We start from the raw sequence: 24,390 nt of genomic DNA, 5'->3' as shown, positions 1-24,390 counted from the left end.
TTGTGGAGATCTGAAGAAAGATCCTGGCCTGGGTCAGGAATAACCTGAATAAAATACAAATACCTCCAGTTTAGCCGTGCAGAAACTTCAAGAGGGCATCCCTCTGGGTAGCAAGGTGTGGCTGTAACCTAAGCAGGAACCACAGAAACTTTCACTTTCTTGGCCAGTGGAGGTTTGAACCTGGGACATCTGAGACAGCTGATTGGGAACTCCAGGCCCAGCTGTGCTACTAAGATAGGGCATTGAGTGAGAAGGAACCAGCACCCAGGTGAGTACAGAGGCAGTGGGGCAGGGATGCTGCTGGGCCATGGGCACTTGAAGGAAGGTGAAGCTCTTGGTTTGGGGGTCCTGATCAGAATGGAGAGTTGAAGGAAAGTTTGAGGCACCATTTCCCCACTCCAGGAAAGATGAGAATTCATCTTCAGAGAAGGACACTTTAGTGAAAAAAAAAATTTTTTTTTCCTTATGAGATGTTTTACATTTGGTTCTATTTTCTCATTCTTTATAATGTGTTTTGTTATTTCTTGGTCTCTCATATCTTCACTGGCTTCCCCTTGTCCATTTCTAATTTTTCAAAGAGTTATTTTCATCTTTGAGACTTTATACCTCCTTTTCTAATTAGTTAACTTTTTTTTCATAATCTTCTTGTTTTTCTTGGATGATTTTGTTTTCTTTAGTTTTTCCTCAAAGTCTCTCATTTGATTTTTGAATTCCTTTTTTGAGTTCCATAAATTCTCTGTAGGCAGGGAGCCAATTCACCTTACTTTTGGGGGTAGAAGTTTTTTTTCATTAAAGTGTCCTCCTCTGAAGATGAACTCCTGCCTTCTCTGTTCCCATAATGTTTCAATGATAGTGTTCTTTCTTCTTTGCTGATTTATTTTTTTTTAAATAAGAGGTATTAGTGTAAGCACCTCTAATCATGGGGTAGGGGAATGGGGCTATCTCTATTTCTGCTTCTTAGAATCCATAGTTGTTTTTAAAAGTCAAAGCAAGATTCATTGTCTACCAGAAGTTTTTCCTGACTCTTTTCAGTCTCCTCCCACCACAAAGATCTTATATTTATGTATTTATTTTGCATTTTTATTGTACATACCTACAGATCTGCATGTTATCTTTGTTGATAGAATGTAAGCTCCTTGAAGGCAGTGATTATTCCTTTCTTGTCTTCATCTTCCCAAGGCCTCATATTAATGCCTAGAACAAAAAAAGGCAGTTGAGAAATGCCTGTTGATTTACTGAATAATAGAACCACTCTCAAATAAGGTGATCTTCCTTAAAGCCTGTCCAAAGTAATTTAACAGAAGGATGTCATTCATTGTTTTTAAAGTGACTTAATTAGATTGAGGAAAGATTTAATGATATCAAAGCATGACAAAATAAGCACAAACTCTATCCATCATCTTATTGAAAACTTATCTCATAAACAACTGCCTTCCACATCCATTGGAATCCCAATAAAATTATTTGATAAAGAAAAATGACAGTCACATGCTTTTTCATCTGAGAAGATGATCTAAGGCCTATATTCTGGACATCATTTTTCTCTTAGCTAAATGATCCAAAAAGAGAGTGTTGAAACTGGAGTTAGGAAGACCTGCATTCACATCCAGCTGCGGATACTTACTAGCAACAGGACCTTAAGTAAATCACTAAAGTTTGCTCCCATTTCTTTTACTATAAAATAAAGATAATGGCTCCATCTACCCCTCAGAATTTTTGTGAAGATAAAGTGACATAATATCTATAAAGATTTTAGCATAGAATCTGCCACATAGTAGGCATTACATAAATACTTATTCTCTCCTTCTTCCTCCTAGTTATTTACTGTTTGAACATCACCAATTTAAAGAGTAGGAAGGAAGGGGGAACTCACTGAATCTTAAGCAAGTTTTTAAAAATCTATTAATCTCCCTTTATACACTTTCCTTCAACTTGAATGCATTTGCATCTATTTCTGACAGATTCCTCTTAAGATTTCTTACCACATAAATTCTAAAGATGGTATACTTGCCAAAGAGACAAACTTGTACTGCAACTAGATTATGAACTTCTTACAAATAGGGATTATTTCATTCTGTATACTTGTATCCCCAGTCCCTATTACAATGTCGGGCACTTATCAGGGGTTCATAAATATTTCTTGACTGATTGATTGAAGACCCAAAAAGTTCTCTGTAGCTTTTCAGTAAGGAGTATCCAAATAATCATTTACCACATCCTGAAACTTTGGTGATCTCAAGAATCCTAGTGCCTGAAGTCAGAGAGTCAGAGAATCTCATAATGGAAAAGAACCTAAGACATTATCTGGCCTACATCAGATCTCAACTACAAACATAGTCAAATGTTCATCTAGCTCCTTCCTGAAGAACCCTGTAGTAGAGGCAGCTGATTTCCCTTCTGGATTGCTCTAAGTTGGAAGGAGTTTTTTCTTACACTTTAATTTATCTTTTTGTACATTTTTTCCTAAGCTTTCTAAGACAAAACAGAAAAAATGTTATCCCTCTCTCAAATGACAGTCCTTTATATATTTGAAGATAGAGATTTGGCTTGTTATTGTTCCCCAGATTAAATATTCTCTGTCCCTCCAACTAGTTCTCTTATGGTGTAGAGGGCTGAAACGATTGAGTCAATGAACTCAATGAAGTCAGGACTGCCAAGTACTTGAGGCTAACTACCAGTTGGACAATACTCTATGGGTATATGCTTGGAAAATAGTCCTTCCTACTATCCTATGCTGGCTCAATGATTGGTGTATACAGAGAATTGTAGGAGGGACTACAGGGTGGAGTAAGATGAGCGAGGGTCACACTTTAGCGATGGAAGAGGAAGAAGGCACTTGCGGAGATTCTCTTCCATCCCCTTCACTTCTATCCTTAAAGACCAAGAATAAAGAACAAGGACTTTTGCTTATCCTGACTCCGGCTGATTCTGGGGTGTCTGGGTGCTAGCGTGGTCATCACATTATGGAATTAACTCCAGGTCCCTTCATCATTCTGATTGTTTTCCTCTATATTCTTTCTAGATTATCAATGACTTTCCTAAAAAGTGGTACCATAAATGAGCACAGTTCTCTAGAAATATCCTGATATGGGGCATAGCAGAGAAACTACTATTTCCCTAGGCCTGGACACTAGGCCTTTCTTAGCAAATCCTAAAATCACATCAACTTTTTTCCATCTTAGACTACAGGGATGTTTCTGTCTTTTCGTGAACCTTTTTAATTTTTTTTTAAAACTTCATTAGGCCTCCTTTAGTGCTCCAAGACTACTTTTAACAGAAGCTTAGTCTTGATGCTTTTTAAATGTTTGAAATAGTCTTTTTGTACCATTTTTCCTTTTCCTGCTCTTTCAGCTACTATATTCCAAGCTTCCATTAATATTTTAAGATGGCTACAATGTCTTTTAGTTGTTTCAGCTCTTTTTAGTATCCTAGAATTTACATATAGTTTTAGCTAATTGGCCAATTATACAGTATTTTTCAGTTGTCTTTAACTTTGTAATCTTGTTCATAGAGGCTTATAGGCAGCAAAAGAGTTCCAAAGAGCATTGAATTTGGAGTTAGGAAGACCTGTGTCCAAATTCTATCTCAAACACTTGCTAGCTATGTGTCTTGAGCAAATCACTTAACCCCCATCAGTCTGAGTTTCCTTATCTATAAACCAGAGATAATCTTAGCACCTACCTTACACAGTGTTTGTGAGGATCATATGTAAAATGCTTTGCAAACCTTAAAACGCTAAATTGGTATTGATGGTGATGATAATGTTAGTTTTAGTTTTGTTTTAGTTATTTTTTTTAGCATTTTTTTCTGTTTTAGTTGATCCTTGAGTAAACAGGAAAAATATGTTTTACTTTACCCCATTCAGCTCAATGAACAAACACATAGGATCTAAATGAAGATGATAAGCTATTAATGAATTGACAAGGTATTAGTAGTCTATTTATCAGTTGGGAAGAATATATATATTCCTATTTGGTTAATTTGGGAAGGAATGATGCTTTTGGACAAACAGTAAATGGCTTCATCTCTAAGTGATAGCTAGTAAGATGTACTTTGAAAGTTGGAGGAAGTTTTTAGATAGGAGTAACTATCTAACTAACAAAAAATAATCATTGAATGAGTGATTGGGCCAGACAGAATATCTTCTTCTGCTCTCTCCTCCATCATTGGCCATGGCATCTAGCAATGGAGCTACTTTTTCAGAAGGAAAAACCCATTTAGTAATTAGTGAGTCAGTTCAAGAAAGTATTAGGCAGTTAAAGAAAACATTTTCCAGACAATCATGGATACAGTGAGGTATCAAGCACAGAAACAGTTTCTAGGAACATGAACCCACCCAGTAAAAGAAGTAAGCAGATATGGGCTCAAGAGAGCTAGCCCTAGTAATTGAGTTAGGCTGCAAAAGAAGGTTAAAAAGGATTGTAAATTCCTACGGAAACAAAATAATGAGTAGTCTGGCCCACACACATTATTTATATGTGTTCATCATTACTATTGTACTTTAAATTTGCTTCTTCTCTTCCTCTAGATGATATATGTATTACTGAAGAAGAACTCCTCAGGTTTTTATGGGAGGGTAAGAATGGTTTATATTTATTTTTACTATGCTATATTAGTAAATATCTTTGTTAAGAGCTAAAATGTGTCTATTAGCTTATTGTTAAAGAGAAGCATACAGGTGGGGACTTATGAACTATAGTTTTAGAAGAAGCCCCTGATAGAGTACTCTAGAATCTAATAATAATTATCGTTGAATTACCCAACTCGTAAATGAGAGAACAAATTGAGTAAATATTTCTGAAGCGATAAAATCACACATGATTTCATTAGGGTTGGAATTCCCTTTTCATATCTTAATTATTCCTCAGTTCCTCATCCCTCAATTCCCTTTATACCTATGTGCAGGATTTATTCAATTTATTGGAACACTCATTTAAAAAAAAAATTCAATTCGACTCATCTACTCTAGAACATTGTGCTAAGTGCAGATAGTTAACAAATATTTTATGTAGATATGAATTTTATGTAAATGTTAGTAAACTATGCATATTATAAATCATCCATGCCTTCTCATACATCATTCTTGTCCATAATTTCATTAATCATAAATTCACAGATTTAGAACTAGAGTTACCTTAGACTGTTATGAGCCAGAACTTGAAACAAGGTGATAACTCAATGGAATTGATGGAAGCAATGCTTATGTGCTTGGGTTTGTACCTTTAAGAATTCACACATTAGAGCTCACACCTTTAAGAATTCCCACATTAGTTCACTAATTGGAGTTCACAAGTATGGGAGATTCATAAAGTTAACTTTGTAACTTTATGAATTCACACCTCCCATAATCCCACTCTCAGAGGAGGAGTCAACTTTTGAGAGAGCATAAAAACAACTGAGCTCAGTCAGCAGAGTCAGTTGAAAACATTGAGTGGAGGAGCGTCAGTTCAGAAGAAGCTACTAGTTGGAGTTGAGCTGGAGCCAGAAGTCACTTCGGAAGATTGACAGAGTGAGAGTTCCGTTTGGGAGATTGAGAAACTAAGCTGCAGTTGGGCAGAACCAAGATTCAGAGAGAGGCTGAAGCTAACAAGAGCTCTCTGAACCAAAGAAAGCCAATTAGGCTATTTTGGAAGAAACAATAAAGAACTACTTAAACACTTGGCTGCATTTGGGGTGATTATTATTCTGAAGTGAAACTAAGGCTGCCTCCAGAAACCTCCCCACGAAACCTGCTCCCAGAGAGAACCATTATATTATAAAAAAGAAGAGAACACCACATTAGGAGTCATCAAGTCTAATCTCACAATTTTACTGATTAAAAAACTGAGGTTGAGACAATTGATTTGCTCTAGAAATTATCTGAGGCAGAATTTACTCTCAACTTAATCTCTTTTCAACTCCAAATCCAATAGTCCACTCATCATGTTGTTTAGACTGCAATATTCTGAATATTCTATTGACTATTTCTGTATTTCAGAAATACTAGTACAACATTCAGGATACTAATCTGCTACCTTCACTCTCATTACAGGACTATCTCATCTCCTTTTATGCTACTTATACTTAAGCCTACTCATCCAAGTGTTTGAATCACATGTATATTTCATTCCTCAGGGAATACAGTATGACCTCTAGGTATATACCATCACTAGAGAATAGAGAAGGATCTGTGATTTCTTCAGTGTGAGGAACTCCTCTTATCAAAGTAGATTGTAACTCTTTACCATTTTTAGTAGAAAAACCCCAGAAAGTTGTCTGAGAATAATAGGACATAAATAACTTGACTATTGTTACAAAAGTAGTGTCAGGAGAGAAATAATCCTATATCTTCCTGGCTGCAAAGTCAGCACTCGGGTCTAAAGAAAGCCACACTGTATTCTTTTAGAAAATGTTAATGTTTAACACCTAATAGGATTAGGTGGCACAGCAGATAGAGCATTAACTCTGGAGTGTGGGAAGATCTGAGTTCCAGTGTAGCTTCAGGCACTTGCTAATTGGATTAACTCTGTTTTCTTCCCTTTTCTCATTCGTAAAAAGTGAACTATAATAGCACCCAAAATTGTTGTGAGGATCAAGTAAGATTGCAAAGTGTTTGTCACAGTTCTTGGCATATATTAAGCGCTCTATAAGTATTAGTTGTTATTGTTTATATTATATTTTATTATTTATTAGTGGAAGTGGGCAGATTGTGATAACTGAAAATGCTTTGTGATTTCCCAAAGTAATTCAGGTCCAATCTAGTCTTTTTATGCAGTTTTGGTCTCTGATCATATTTCCCTGCAGTAACTGTCCATAATATATGTATCAGTGGACTAATTCAATGGACCACCCATTCAACTGCATGCTATAATCTGGCCAATATGCATTCTACATTTGCTTGGTTTTTCCTGTGTGGATTACTAGGCCATGTCCTTTAAGTAACGGAACTCAATGAGGAGGTCTTGAATCATTCTAGATTTGATTCAATCAACACATTATTATCCTAAGCAGGAACATCTGAAGAACTTCAATAAATATAATAAATCCCTCTTCCATTCAAACTCTTATATGACTAGGCTGAATAAATTTGACTCATGGATGACTCTTGGATATCTCATATGACTAGAATGAATAAATTTAGCAAGCAGATGTAAGGCTGTTTTGTGCTTGATTTGATATTGGTAATCCAAGAATCACTGAACAAAATCATCTTTGTGGTTTTATCTACATATGGATGAGAGCCACCTGGTAACAAACAAACAAACAAACCCAAAATAAAACAAAATAAAAATGGGGGTGGGGGGAGAAACTAATCTACTCTAATGCTGTTTTGCTTTGCAAAGTCCAATAACTTTTTTTTTTGGTTAATCATAAAAATAATAAAGAAAGTATGTTCTTGTGTTCTCTAGGCTTCCTCATCAGTTGTATGGCTATGAAGATGTATTTTGTGGTAGAAATCATCTGCAGAAGTCTGTCTGTTCCCTTACATTTTCATGAAGCATTCTCTTAGCAGAGTCAGATAGTAGATGCTTACTTACAATCTGGCTGCCCAACCTACTACTCTTCTAAAATTACATCTTCAAATTACCAATAATTTTTTTAACCTCTTGTTTTGCTGAATTTTTCTCAGTCCTGTTTGTGTTTACATGTGTCATATGGCCTGATGAAAATCTTTTCCATATTTTCACATGTATGATTGCTATTATATTCTTTTCTTTCTCAGTGTATAGGGGAGGGGTAGAAGAAAGAAGAGAATCTGGAAACTCAAAATTTAAAAAGAAAATAATATTAAAAATAATGAAAATTTTAAAAAGACTAAAATGGAGATGAGTTATTGATTTACAATGGTAAGAAAGAATTTTCTTACTGGTGATTCCAAATAACAATGAAATCACAGTTTCAGAGTAAAATAATTTTTTTTCCCTGTGTATTCACTCACTTTCCCTCAGAATAGAGGGATAGCTTATCATCCATCTCTGACTATTTAAGCATGGTTGTCACTCATGGCTCTAACATAAGCAATATTTTCTTTTCTCTTTACACTTCTTTCATGATTTTTATCAACTAGTCAATTAACATTATTTAATTATCAAATCTTCATACAGGATTCCCAATATCTAAAAATAATCTCTTCTTAAACTTCCAGTTCCACATTGCTAATTGTCCTCTGTACATCTTGAGAGCAATTTGTTTACAAGTGAAATCATCATTCCCCTTAAATTTCCAATTCCCCACAATACTGTCTCTTTTTATGATAACATGCTCTTCAAAATCTTCCAGCTTTGTAACTCTGGAGTTCTTGATCTTCCCTTTCCTTTGCCTTCCATTATCAATCAGTCATCAATTTTATCTTTATAACAACTCTTAAATCTATCCCTCTCTCTCTCTACCACACTAGTTGAAGCAGTCATTAGTACTCATTTGGGTTACTATATATAATAGCCTCTTCATTAGTATCTATGCATCCTGTCTCTCTTCCTTCTGATTTATCCTCCACACAGCAACCAATATACAATTCCTCAGGCACATATCTAACCACATCATTCACCTACTCATAAATCTACAGTAACTTGCTACTGCTTTTGTGATAAAAGACAAATCCCCCAAACTGGCTTTTAAAACTCCTCAGTCTGATTCTACCCTATTTTTCCAATCCTTTTTCATTTTTTTCTTTTCATTCACTCTGAGTTCTGTACAGACTGGACTACCAGTTATTCTCCAAAGTTGGCATTACATCCTCATTTGTGTTTCTACCAGCAGGTTATCCTCCATGTCTGAAAAAACATTTTCCCATACCTCTTCACTTTTCAAATTCCTTGTCCTTCAAGACTTTAGCTTACTCGTCACCACCATTCTCTGGATAGCACCCATGAAACCTTCCCTAGACCCCCAAGAGGTTAGTTCTGTCTCCTTCCTCAGATTAGCTCATATTAACTTATTTGTGTACAAACTGTATCTATTCAGTTGAATTTAAGTCTTTTTTGTCCTTGTATACTTGATGTCTAGTTTTACACATAGTAGATGTTTAGTACATATTTATTAAAATAGCTTGTTTTCATAAAATTTTTATAGGTACAAGAAAAGAATATGAATCAGTTGTTACTGACTTCAATCATCTTTTTAAAAAATACCATCTGTGCTCATTTCTACTGTTCTAAAATATTCTTTCTTTAAAAATGTAACATTAAGTATTACAGTGGAGCACAAAGAGTCAGTTCTTTCCTCCCTTTCCCTTCCCAACCAGAAAGAAGCAGACTCAAAATCTTTACTGACCATACTTGCTCTTCTCCAATTATGTTGACTCCTTCCTCCCTTTGGGAAAAGAGGTGAAGTTTTGTCTTCAGGCCCAGTATTCAGGAGCATTATGAGTTCAAACCTATATATGTGTCATACTAGTTAAATGATTCTGACCAAATCATTTAATCTCTTGATGGCACTAGATAACACTCAAACACATAAAATTGCAGAACAGGTACCCGTGTTTCCCCGATAATAAGACCTATCCCAAAAATAAACCCTCCCCTTAATGTGTAAGATTCCTCTAAAATAAGCCCTCCCCAGAAAATAAGCCCTATTGAGATTGCTACTGTAGTGAAGGTGATCCCCTGTGCTACACGCTACATTACAGTATCCTCTGTATGCACCGTCGCACCCCCCCCCTCGCCCCAGTGAAACGCATGCCACGCTCCGAGCTGCATCCAATCAGGGCTGCAGCGGTGAGTGCGTCAGCCTGTTCTTCCCCAGTGATTTGCTTGCTGGCGCTATTGAGAGCAGTGCCGCGGAGGAGAGCTAAGGCAGAACAACATAAAAACCCGGTATGTAAGTGGGAGTGAGGGGGCATGATGGAGGATAAAAGGGGCATGATGGAGGATAAAAGAAGAACTCAGGGGGCATCATGGAGGATAGAAGGAGCACTCAAGGAGCATGATGGGGTTAAAACATTATTGAGGGGCATGATGGAGTGAAAAGAAGGACTGATGGTCATAATTTTATTATTCTGTCTGTTTTGACCCCCAGACATGAGTACAAAAAGGAAGAGCTATACTGTTGAGTACAAGAAAGCAACTATAGAAGAGTCACATGGCAAGAGTCTTGCAGTTTTCTGTAAAGAAAAACTTTTGGATCTTCAAATGGTCAGAAAATGGAGAGCAGGTTATAATAACCTCAATCAACAGGTGGATGAGGGAAAAGGGAAAAAGTGCAGGTCTGGATCAGGTCGGCAACCCTTATATCCTGACTTGGAGATCCTCATTGGTGAATGGATTGCTGACAGGAGAGCAAAGGCCTTGGTTGTGCACAGGGCTGATATTCAAGCATTTGCCCTTTCAATGGCACCAGAGTTTGAAATGGTCTTAGAAGGATTCAAAGCATCACAACACTGGTTGGACGGTTTCCTTCAATGGTATGAACTGTCCCTAAGAAGATCAACAACACTGTTTAAGCTGGAAGATGCTGAAGTTATTAAACATGTACTTGCATTCAAGTCCTTTATTGATAGGATTGACATTTCCAAGTACCAAACCTGCAATATGATTGCTATGGATGAAACTGTAGCATTTATGGGACAAGGATCTCAAACAACAATTCAGCACAGGGGTGCAACGTCAATCTACATTCCCACCACTGGCTATGAAAGTGCACGGGTCACCTGTGTTTTGGCAATTCTTTGGATGGAAAGAAAGCCACACCTCTAATCATCAGTAAGGGCAAGAAAGATAAGATTGAAGGTGTATCAGGCATTTATGTACTTGAAACCGAAAAAGCCTGGTGTACACAAGCCGTTATAAGAAAGTGGGTTGATTTAATGCTGCCACTTGTTATGTGAGGTAACCAAAGAGGTCTGATAATCTGGGATTCAGCCAGCACTCACCATGCTAAAGAAATGAAGAACTTCCTTGCAGAGAGAAGAATAGATCAAGTAATGATTCCTGCAGGAATGACTGCCTATCTCCAGACCCTTGATATTGCAATAAACAAGCCATTCAAGAACCATTTGCACATGGAAATCAATGACTACATTGAAAATAGAATGGAAAGAAATCAGCGTGGAAACTTTGTGAAGTCCTTTCTGCAAGAAGTCGTGATTTGGGTGAAGAAGTCATGGGATAAAATTACTGACAGCTGTGTCGCCAAGGCACTATGAGCAGGTTACCTGGACAAGACATGTTTATTTAAAAAGAGCTATATTGCTGGACATGACAGATTGGTTCCACTTCTTCTGAAGGAAATAGCTGGACATGACAGATTAGGTCCACTTCTTCTGAAGGAAATAGAGGCTCAAGACATCCAGGACGGAATTCAGGGTATGAACACTTATGACGATGTTGTTGAAGAAGATGACATGATCATTATTGAATAAAGGTACTTTTTAAATTCACATTTACCTGTTTATTAAAATTGCTGTCAATGTTCATTAAAATAAGCCCTCCCCTGAAAATAAACCCTCTGGTGTTTTTCTGTCAAAAAAATAAGAAAGTGTCTTCTTATCAGGGAAACACGGTATGGATCTGCATCAATTTAGTAAGTTTACTCATCAAGACCTCTTTAGTTATATATCTAAAACCAAGGAAATCAATAAAAAGATAAGAAAAAATTGAAAAAGTAGAAATAGAGAACAGATTAAGAGATGTTATATATATATATATATATATATATATATATATATATTGGAAGAAAGGAAACAAATATTTGTTAAGTACCACCTATGTGCCAGGCACTGTGCTATGTGCTTTACAAATTTTATCTTATTTCATTTTCACACCAACCTGGGGGATGTAAACACTATTACCATTATCTTACACATAAAGGAAATGAAGAAGACAGAGAAGTCACAGAGCTAGTAAGAATCTGAAATCAGGAAGATCGGACTTCAGGCTCAAATGCTCTATCTATTGTTCACCCAGCTGCTCCTGTTAGGGCTGGATGATTGAAATGGATATAGAAGATGAGAGAAAGGAAAGAGTTAAAAATAACCTGAAACCACAAAACCTTGGAAACTGAGTGAATGGTTGAGAGTCTCTTGGACATCAAGGAGATCAAATTAGTCAACATTTAAAGAAATTAACTCAGATTATTTGATAGAAGCACAAATACTAAAGCTGAAGCTTTCTATATAATGGAAAGATGAAATTCATTGGAAAAGACTGATGTTGGAAAATTTGAAGGCAAAAGGAAAAGGGGGTAATAGAGGATGGGGCAGATGGATAGTGTCATGGAAACAACAAATATATACTTGGACTGACTGAAAGATAGCGAATCGTAGGCTTGGTGTATTATAGGGTCAGGAAGAGTTGGATATGACTGAAAGAATGAACAAAAAAAGCATGGGCAGTATAACCAGGAAAGTGTAGCATCTCTATATTTAAGAAAAGAGAGAATAAAGAGTAAAAGGGATTAATTTATAAATCACACCAAAATCTGAAAAGAAATTAAGCAGCATAACAAGAAACAAAAGGAAGTGGATTTAATTTCTTGGAGGTCAGTGGCATTTTGGGTAGGATTGAAAAACCTTGAGCAATAGTAAGAATTCAATGGGAAGAAACAGATTGAAGTTTGTTTGTTTGTTTTTTGAAAGATTTATGCAGAAAATTCTTAGAGAAAGTAGGAAGAAAAGAATAGAAAATTCAGCTAGAAGGACTAGCTTCAGTAAAAGGGGATACTCTGTTTGCTATCAGAGGCAAGGAGAAGAGAGTTGGAGATGATTCAAATAATTTTTGAGAAATAGTTTTTTAGTATTTCATGAATGTGCATATAACACACTATCCATCTGTTGTCTCTCAATTCAACATTTAGCTTTTAAATATTTTTTCTTTTTGTTTATCATCTTATGTTTTAATGTTTTTAAGAATTTTATTATAACTTGCTCTGCCATTTATATTCCTAACGACTTTAATCACTTAAGACTTTATTATTTTAGTTTTCATCTTAAATTTTTCTTGCCTTTTTTCCCTTTAATATTTTAGATTATTCTTATAGACTCAATATATGAGAGCTAAAAGGGACTTGAGAGAACAGTCTAGCACCCTCATTTTACCGATTAGGAAACTAAGGTCTAGAGAGGTGAAATGATATTTGCAATGAAGGGAACCCCATGAGTAAGAATAAAACCCAGTCTTCTTGAGTTTCATTCCAGCAGTATTTCTTCTATGGAATCATTCCTAGGCTTGTAACACAAAGCATCTTAGAATCCATGACCCTTTTAACCCACTTCTCTAAACTTGTATGTTTTTGAAATCTAATTCTTTAGCAATAATAAATCAAAAATAATAAAAAACAAGTATTTAAAGGATCAATTAGTATCTTTAATTCAAATACTTCAAATTACTACATTCTCTATATTTATCAATTTTTCACCCACTCAGGAAAATAAAAAGTTTGCCATGACAATGGTGAATTGATTTGACTGCTTTCAGGTGGAAGATTTAATCCTCAGCAGGAAGGTAGGAAATTTAATTAAATGTGACTGACTCCCCCTTATGCCCTACAGACAATACTGAGGAACTAAATGCAAGCCTAGATATTGGAAAAGTCTTGGCTAAAGAGTTAAACCTGATGGCAGAGACTAACAACATAGGACACACTAAGTATAGCAATAAATTAGATCTCTTCTCAATCAATAACACTAGCTGAGTGGACTCTATCCAAATAATTCAGAAGCAGGCAATATGACTCACTGAAAGGAGGTAAGTGCTAGTTCAACTTCCCTCTTGTAAAACACCTCCTCCCTTTTAAAGGTTACTGCTGCTCCAAGTTTTAATTCATTGGGGAGAGGCAAACAGGAAGCCCTTAAAAACATCAGATATAGTCCAAATCATGACAGGAAGTGAATCGAGAACCAGGGCAAAGAAAACAAGAAGGTGGCCTCATCTGCTGATGCTCTGGGCCACAAAATTTGCCTGCCCATCCTTCCAATTAAAGGATGCTTTCCTTCCTGGTGTCTAAAAACAAATGTGATATATTTTAGGAAATGATCAAGAATAAATTAAAAGTAACCATAAATTCAATTCTCCAAATATTTATTGAGGGCCTATCATGTAAATAGAATACAAGAGAAAACTCATGAATAATCCCTCCTTTATTCAAAATGTAAAACCAGTATAGCACACAAATATTTAGCTTTGTGCTATTCTTGGGAGGCCATGTTGTATAGGAAGCACCATATTTATACATGACTGTGTCATTTCCTCTAATGGACTTTAAGTTCCATGAAGCTAAGCGGGTGATGACTTAACTAAACTATTATCTCAGAAATACAAAAAATGATTTTTTCCTCTGAAGTTAGGAGATTGATGTTTGAACTCTGATTCTGTCATTTATTAGATAAATAATTTCCACTAAGTCACTTAACATCTTCTGGACTCAGTTTCCTTATTTCCTGCATAATCTTAGTTTAATATTAGTTGTATTGCTATCTCATAAAGTTATCATTAAAGAAAACAGATCATAAACCTCAAAGTTCCATATGAGTGTGAGATGATTTCAAGACAACCTGGTAGTTTCAGGAAAGCATAGGATTTAAAGGGAAAGAAACTTTAGTTTCAATAATATAAGAACTCTGATTTCTTTGACCTGAGGTAATTTTTTATCATTATATAAGGACACAACAGTTTCATTGGTATAAGGAACTTTGAAGAGAAGAGAGTTGTCAACTCCAGGATAACTTTGGAGCACCTTACAGTCTTAGAATTGCCAAGAGCATTGAGAAGAGACTTGACTAAATTGCCTAACTGTGTGAGTTAGAGGCAAAAGTGCAATCCAGGATGTGGGTAGTTTTCTATCCACTTAGCCATCCCACCTCTCAGTTCCTTGTGATTACCAAGTAAATGACCCAGTCAATAACAACATCCATAATAATACACATCTTAGTTTTATATAGCTTTAAGCATGTCATGTCTATTATATCATTAAACAATTAGCCTAATGCCAAATATCTATAAAGTGGCAGAGCTAGGATATTATTCTAAATCTCTTGACTTCAAGGCCAAGACTCTATACTACAGTTATATTTTCCCCCTGAAATGACTCAACAACATGATAAAGTAAGTATCTTATTAAAAACATTTTTAAGTTAAGATATCCATTCTTTTAAAGAGTCACAGTTCTGATTAGCTTAAGTTAGGGAAAATCTCTCCTTTGAGAAATCATTTGGATAAGGCACAAAAATCTGTCTTCTTCCAGTGTTCTAATGAGAGAACATATAAAGAAAGGCTAAGAGAAGAAAAAAAAAAAAAACATTATGTGATTGCTGCTCACTTTCAAGTTGCATGCCTCCTAAATTCTTCTAGTTTACAATTCCAAAAACATTTATTAAGCTCCACAATATGCAAGATACCCTTTTAGGTTCTGAGATACAAAAATAGAAAATGACACAAGAAGCTTCCCCTTTTCTGAGAAACCTGTAGTCAATTAGGAAGAATACAATATATATTGGATTTGTCAATCCCAGTTCTGCTACTTACCATTTGCATGACATTAGATGAATCATTTTATTTATTCTTTATGCCAGTTTTTCCTTCTTTACCCCTATTTCATGTGAAGAGTTGGCCATTCCTCTTGCCAAAGCAAATTATTCTGCCTGTGTAAATGATTCCATTTCATCCCATCTTCTCCAGCAATTGTACCCTCTATAATTCCCAGTTCTTTTTACAAATCTTCAAGCTTTCCCTAACAAATGGCTATTCCCTGCCTCCAAATGTATCTGTTTTCCCTCATTCTCATAAAATTCTCACTTAATTCACCCATCCTCAAGTATTATCATTCTTTATCTCTCTTACCTTTTATAGGTAAAATTCTTGAAGATTATCTATATAAGTATTATCCATTTCTTTTCCTCTCATCCTCTTTTAAACTTTCTACACCCTAGCTTCCAGTCTCATGATTCAACTGAAACTTCTTGTCTTTTCTCAATCTTCATCTTTCTTGATCTCTCTGCAACCCTTGACACTGTCAATCATTTTCTTTTTCTAGAGGGAAGTTAACTCTAGTTTTTTTTTTTTTTTCTTTAACACAATTCTCTCTTGGGTCTCCGATCTGTATAAGTTTTCCTACTGAATCTCTTTTGTTGGATCTTCAGCCACGTCATGCCCACTAACTGTGGATATTTTCCAAAGCTCTATTGTGGTTCTATTCTCTTCTCCAACAGTATTATTCTACTTGCTGAGCTCATTAATTTCTATGGATTCGATTAGCATTTCTATGCTGATGGTTTTTCAGTCTACTTATTCAACTCTATCCTGTCACCTTACGGGATCTCTTACTGCATCTTGCTATTGGGCTAAGATGGTTCCAGAGGAGGAAGTGAGGCTGGTGATTTTGCACAGCCATGCCTCCACTTAAATTAAATTCACTAGAAAGTCATGACATTACTTCTCCAATGTCATGGTCCTCTTTGAAAATGAAGGAGAAGCATCAACAATATGTGAGTAGTAGTAGCTGCCATATTGGGGACCCAAATGGTCAGTTCCAATTTAGCAATACAACGCCTTCCTTCATTTATTTTTCCTACTGCATCCCTCCCTCCCTTCCTTCCTTCTTCTCTCCCACTCTCCCTCCTTTCTTTTTTTCTTTCTTTCCTTTCTTCCTCCTTCTCTCTCTTCCTTCCTTCCTTCCTTCCTTTCTCCTTCTCTCCTTCCTTCCTTCCTCCTTCCCCTCAACTCCTCACTCTTTCTCATGTCCCAGATCCAATCTATTGCCAAATCCTGTTGACAGTATCTTTCTGATATTTCTCATAATACTCCCTTTTTTCTTCTGACTCAGCCACTCTTCTGGTCTAGACTCTTCATTACTTCATTAATGGACTATTGCAATAGCTCACTGGCTTGTTTCCTTGCCAAAAGTCTCTCCCCACTCTAGTCCATGCTCCACTTAGTTATCAAAATAATCCTAAAGCATAGTTATGACCATATTGTCTCTTTCTCTCTCACACACACATACAATAACCCTCACACCCTCCCTCACCCAACATTCAATAAATTCTATGATTACTTCCACAATTAAATTATAAATCATTTCTTTGGCATTCAGAGCTCAATATTCACCTTTCTTTTTCTTATCACTTTCTATCCTCTTCCTCCATGTATTCTATAATCCAGTCATATAGGTATCCTTGTTCCTTGCATAAGATTCTCTAACTCCTAACTCCAGGCATTTTCATTGGCTAGCTTCCATGTCTGGAATTATCTCCTTCTTCATCCTTACATCCTGACTTCATGGACTTCTTTCAAATCCAAACTAATATTCCATCTTCTACAAAAAAAGTGTTTCTTGATCCTCCTTCATGTTACTGTCTTCTATTTTCTCCAGTTTATCCTACATTAATCTTGTTTGTTGTCTCCCTTATTACTAGGGGTTGTCTTTTGCCATTATGTGTGTGTGCGCATGTATATAATATAACATAATATAACATATATGATATGGTATTATATGATATGATAATATATAATATAGCATATAATGTATAATCTCCTCCTCCCCTCTCTGCTGTGGGAGTTCTATCAATTTCTTGTCATCTTTCTATTTTTTAGCTTCAAAAATGGGATGTTTGAGGAGGAAAAGAGGAAAGAAAATAAGAAAGAGGTTTCTAATCTCACTGATAAATGATTCCTCAAGTGATATAGAAAGCACCCAACTTATACTTGCCTATTTTTTTGTAAGTTTTGTTATATCCTATTGGTATTTTGCCATATCATTTTCACCAAGTTTTGTTTCCTGAAGTTTTCTTAACATTATGATGACAACAATAGATCACATTGTCTATTGGTTACCCTCCCCAGAAGGAGACTCATTTTCTTAATTTATTTTTAATTTATGAAATAAAAATTATTTTCATAAAATAGTAGAATAAAAAAGATAATTGTACATGAAACTGCAAATCTATTATGAAAAAATTTTCTTTTTCTTTTAAAAGTATAATAAAGTTATCTTGTAAATTTATTTTTTTCTCCTTCCATCTCCCCTGCCTTAGAGATGATTACCATTAGACACAAATATATATTACATACATACATATATATGTACATAGTATGTGTATATATACACATGCATAGTATATATGTATATATAATTCTATGCATACATCTACTTATCAGTTCTTTCTTTTGTTGCAAACATCTTCCTTCATATACTCTTTGTAATTAATTTAACTATTTATAATAGCCAAAATGACTTAATCATTAAAAAGTTATTCTTAAAACAACACTGTTGTTATCATATACAATATTCTCATGGTTCTACTCATTTCATTCTTCCTTATTTCATTTAATCCTCGATTTTCTAAAATCAATAAGCTCTTTTCTTACAGCACTGTAGTATTCTATCATGATCATATGCCACAACTTTTTTAGTTATTCCCCAACTGACTGGCAAAAATTTTATAGACAGTTTCTCAGATAAAGATTTCATATCTTAAATATATAAACAATTATTGGAGAATATTTTTTCAAAATTATATGGAAGAACTTTAATCAATTTGGGATCATTTAAAAAGTTCATTATTCATTATTTAACAAATATTTACTGAGGAATTCAAGGTTTATGGAGTTCAAGGAATTGTGATAAACAAATGTTTATCACAAGAGTTAGACTCTAAAATATGCAGGACATGGCCCTGTCTTAAGAAGATGCCACTAATAAGTTTTATTAGTCTTCTAAATATATATAGTCAGTAACTGGAAATCAGGAATGCCATATATAATTGATTTTCATTTTATTTATGAAACACGTATCTTCTGAAAATGCATGCAAGCAATATTAATATAATGTTTCTAATTAGATGATGGAGATTTCTCAAGAATTCAATACATATGTCAAATTCCCTGGTTACAGTAATCTTTTTCCAGTTATGAATTAAGAATTATAATATTGTAACTCTGTAATTTAAAAAAAAATCAGCTTCTCAAGAAGATTCTTAGATTTTGAAACCTCATGTTATAGCTTGGCTAATTTCAAATGAATTTATTCCTTAAACCACAGAGACTGAAGAATTGAGAAATTGAGAGAGAAGATGCGAGAGAGAGAGAGAGAGAGAGAGAGAGAGAGAGAGAGAGAGAGAGAGAGAGAGAGAAGGAGGGAAGGAGGGCAAGAATCACTGAAACTCAGGCACCAGAAAGAGTATATTTTCATTCATGCTACAGTGTGGATGATGTGGATGTCAGAAGTTTTCAGCAAGGACAAAAATGGCAAAAAGCTCAGCTACTACAATGATCATATTTAATTATTTAATTTGAAAAGGCTATAAGCCAAAGTTTAGGGAGAGTTTGATGCTTGACTTTTTGTTCATAGATAGATGACTGTGTGCTCAATGTAGCCTCTGAGACTAAGATGCAACAGAGTATCGATCAATTCTCTGACATTTATGATAATTTTGGTCTGACAATTAACACTAGGAAAACAGGTTCTCTACCAGCCGGAACTACAAAATCTGTATCATCAGGGATACAGAAAAGGGATACAACGATGATGAGGTTACCAGAGCTAGTTTAGTACTGGGGAGATTCTGAAAGTGTGGGAGAGAAGGTCTATAGAGCTGTTGTGCTGACCTTATTGTGAAACCTGCAAAATATGTTTAGTGCCATTCCAGGAAATTGAATCATTTCCATTTGAATTGTCTTAGAAAGATTCTGAAGATCACCTGGCAAAATAAAGTACTAGAATGCCAAATATTCAAGCTATATTACAGAGACTGTAACTCCAATCATCTGGCCATGTAGCTTGAATGCTAAATATATGTTTACCTACAAGAGAATTTTATGGAGAATTAGTGCAGGCATGTGCTCACACAAAAGTCAGAACTAGTACAAGGTCACTCTCAAAGTCTCTCTGAAGAACTTTAGTATCAATTGTGAGACATGGGAGACATTGGCATGGGATTGTCCAGCATAGCATGTCCACATCAAAAGAGGCACTATGTTCTATGAACAAAGCAGAATTGTAGTAGTACAAAAGAAGAATGAGATGTGCAAATCTAGGGATATGTCCATCCCAAATGTTCATATGGACTATTTGTGCCCAAACTGTAGTAGAACCTTTTGAGCTTACCTTGAACTAATTAGCCACAGTTAAATACCCTGTGTATTGACCACAATATTATGATATCATTAGTCCTCTTCAACATCATATAGATGGACATATTTGTCCAGGGCTTTGGCAAGTCTAATGCTTCTGAGCATTAGAATCATTGGTTACAAGGACTGTATAAAGAGGTGTACTGTAAACGTTTAAAACTAACCTTCCCAAAAATATATGTACAAACACTTTTAAGTTTTATCTACATCATTAACATCTTTCCTGTTACTTTTTTAAAATCTAGGGAATCAACAAAACAGTAAATCAAATGCTGGTTTGGGGTAGCATTTGTCAATTTTCTTGGTTGGCTGATTTGAGCTAATTCTAGCTCAGACTTGATTTGCATGTCACTACTATATAAAATGCAAGCCAGAGAGATTTAAGGGCTCAGAGTAAACTTTCCTTTATTTGTACCAGGGCTCTTTCCTCTAAAGTTAACTCTTCTTTTTGCTCTTGTGTTAGAGGACTTAAGTTCAAGTCTTCCTACCTGTATGACTTTCAGTAATTCATTTAACTCCTTGAAAAATTAGGGGAATGGATTAGATAATATCTAAAATCTCTTCTAAAACAACATTTATGATCCTACAGCCTTCCTACACCAAGAGGTCATTGTTCCAAACTCTAATTTTTGATGCCTGCTTAGACATCTGGATTTCCTGGCACTTGGAAAGTTGGCCTATCCCTAGCAGAGTAGAATATTTTGGCTCTTGGAGCACAGCTCAAATCATGTCCTTCCCTCCACCAAGCATGCTTTCTTTTTATAATCCTGTTTTTTGCCCTTCTTACTTAACCCCTGTTTACCTAAATTTTCACATCTGTAAAATGGATTGGAGAAGGAAATGGCAAACCAACTAAGTATCTTTGCCAAGAAAATTTCAAATGGGATCATGAAGAGTCAGATAAAATAGAAAAATTACTAAACAACAACAAAAATTTGAATTCAATCCTACTAAAACATGTACCTGTAAGCAGTGTGGAGTAGGAGGAGCAACATTTTAAAGGTTTATCTTGGTGAGCCTGATTCACATTCCTTTTTAACAAGTTATGAAGTTTCACAATGGTGAAAACAACTTAGAATCATAGGGATGTCTATAAATTGGGGAATGGCTAAGCAAATTGTGATTTTATGAGGGAATACTACTGTGCTATAAAAAATTATGAACTCATTGATTTTAAAAAACATGGATAGACTTGTACAAAATAATAAAGAGTAAAATGAGCAGAAGAAAAAGAATATTGTATACAGTAAAAGCAATATTGTTTTAAGAACAACTTTGAGCAATTAAGTAATTTTGACTATTATTAATACCCAAATTTACAACAAAGAACCTATAAAGTAGGTTATTACTTGTATCCAGAGAAAGAACTGATAAATACAAGTATGTATGGAATGATTTTACACATATATTCTGCCTCACCCCCCCATATCCCTAACACACACACACACACACACACACACACACACACACACACACACACACACACTTGTGTTTAATGATTGCCAACTCTAGGGGGGGAGAAAAAAAAAGGGAGGAATGCCACATGATAATTTTATCATATATTTTAAAGAAATAGCAACCTGTATATAATAAATATGCAGTTTCATGGGCAATCTTGTTAGATTTCCATATTTTAAGAGCTAGAGAACTAAATAACTACAAATAAAAATTTGAGGACTGGACAGGCTTTGAAGAACATGTTGTATCACAGCAAGATACTTTGTCAAAATTTTCTGTCCTTGTGTATTCTCTATAATTTTTTATTCACTTAATAAATAGGATTATATATATAATATATGTCATATTTTATATATGTATATATGTATGTGTATATATATCTGTACATAGTACAGAAAAAGCAAGAAACATTTTGTAAGAAAATAATAATTTAGTTTAAAATTTAAGGATTGGGGCACCTAGTGATGCAATAGATGCAGCACCAGCCTTGCAGTCAGGAGGACCTGAATTCAAATTCAGCCTTAAACAATTACTACCTGAATGACCCTGGGCAAATCACTTAATTCCAAATAATTCTAAAAATAAAAAATAAAAATTTGAGGACTGGGCAGGCTTTGAAGAACATGTTGTATCACAGCAAGATACTTTGTCAAAATTTTCTGTCCTTGTGTATTCTCTATAATTCATGAGATAGTTTAAATTGATAGCAGAAATATTTTGTCCTTGAACCAAATTCCAAGTATTTTAAGGTATTACTGATTTATATTACTAGATTACATTGTTAGTCTGCTTTCTGACGTGTAAATCAGTATGATTTCTATTGTATTCCACATCAATGCCAAATCAAAAAAGCTGTCAACATGCATTGTAACTCATGTACAATAAAAAATCATATTGTGTCCATTTGGTCATATAATATATTTTTTACCATAGGGATCTGTTCTAGTTTTTTCTTTTTTATCTCCAGAACCTAACACATAGCAAGTGCTTAATATTAACATTTTTTATTCACTTAATAAATAGGATTATATATATAATATATATCATATTATATATATATTTGTACATAGTATGTGTATTGTATATTTTATATATTTCTGTATGTGTTGTCAGACCGCTGGGCAGTTAGAAAATGGATCTTTCTGAGCACAAGTTTCTGATAAATGGAGAGATCAAATATAAAGAACCAAAGGAATTCCTTTTGTACTTTATGCATTTACTCTATGAAGAACTTTTGGGAAAATATGCTAGAGATTTTTAAAATTAATGCATTTAGTAAACCACATAGAATTGGAAAATATGGAGGCATTAGAACCTGATTAATGGTGGGAGTTTTCATAATCATGAAATAATGGAGGCAAATGAAGACCAGAAAGATTAAATGATTTTTCTCAAGCTCACACAGGTAATGAATCATGGAGAGGGGACTAGAACCCTGATTTCTTGATTCCTAGTAAAATGGAGCTAAAAGACTATTTCTCCTTCCAGTTCCCAGAGTTTCTTTCTTCCCCAAAAGATCAACATGAGGGTTTGAGTTATATAGGGAAATCAGCCAGTATAGTCTGAGACAATACATGCACCTATAAGCTGCTTGTGGATGTGATGAAACACTTTAAACAGAGGTGTTAATGTTTAAAAGGAATCTTTCAGGCTAATTTGTGGAAATTTCCTCAAAATGCTTTAGTCCTTCCTATTTACATTTCCTTTAGCTTTATATCCATCTTGGTGCCAGGTGTCCAGCCATGTGACCAATAATGAACTGTCAATCAATTGTTAGCAAGTATTTACTGAACACCAAAATAGGTGCTGTAATACTGTGAATAACATTTGAGGTGGCAGAGTTTGGGGTTTGGAGAATACAGAAAGAGGAAAGCAGGAAAAGCAAAGACAAAGTTGAAAATTTTCTAGTTTTGCCAACTTCACAAGGAAAACTGCTATGATTAAAATAAATGAAATTTAATTTGAAAATGTATCTGAAACTTCCATTTTGACAACATGTAATTTCAGGAGAAGTCATAGAAAAATCAATTTCATCAAAAGAAATAGACTTGAGGGAAAGGGTCAGAAAACAACTTTTAAAGCTCAAGAAGAGTTTGGGAATCAAAATCAAGTTTAAGAAATCCTCAATGTGCTACTTAGAAAAGGCATAAAATTGCTGTAGGCAAGGTTACTTGTCCTGGACTTATCTGTTACCTGGTAATTGTCATAGTTCAATTTTTTGCCTTCTTTTGTGAGGATGATGATGGTGGCATCTTTGAGATCCTGTGTCATTCCTTGTATCATTGCATGTGTCAAGGAAAAGTCTATACTGATATGTGTACCCACAGTCTATATATAACCACTTCTAGCTATAGTTTAGATTTTCTGTCCTCAGGCATTCTTGGAAAATTATATCGATGTATCTTTCTATGTCAATTATTCTTACCAACTTTGCAAAACTTTCTTGAGTGAAATAGGACAATAAAAAACTCAACACAAAACTCATAATTGTATGGTCTTTGAATTTCATTAAAATATAAGCTCAAGATACGCTCCCCACTCCTTTTTTTATTCCCCTAGATTAGCACATAGTTTAATATTAAGAAAATGCTCAATAAATACTTGTTGAGTAAGATTGATGTATTGATACATAGTGGATCAAATCATGTCCCTAAACTATAACAGGAAGAATCTGATGGGATATGGTTTGTCTTTGAGTCAGATTTAGGTCCCATACCTATAGTAGGATAATGAAGTGGTTATATTACTAGAAGAAAATTAAAATACAACACATTCAGTAAGATTATGATATATTCCTCCAAGTCTTTCTCTTTTTCCTTATTATGATAACCCTAGGTCCTTAAAGGCTAGACCAATAGTCCCAACTTCTGACAGATTTAGTTGTTGGTTAGAA

This window comes from Antechinus flavipes, chromosome 4 (assembly GCF_016432865.1).
Source record: "Antechinus flavipes isolate AdamAnt ecotype Samford, QLD, Australia chromosome 4, AdamAnt_v2, whole genome shotgun sequence".
Taxonomy (NCBI): Eukaryota; Metazoa; Chordata; class Mammalia; order Dasyuromorphia; family Dasyuridae; genus Antechinus; species Antechinus flavipes.
This window is presented reverse-complemented; position numbering follows the sequence as displayed.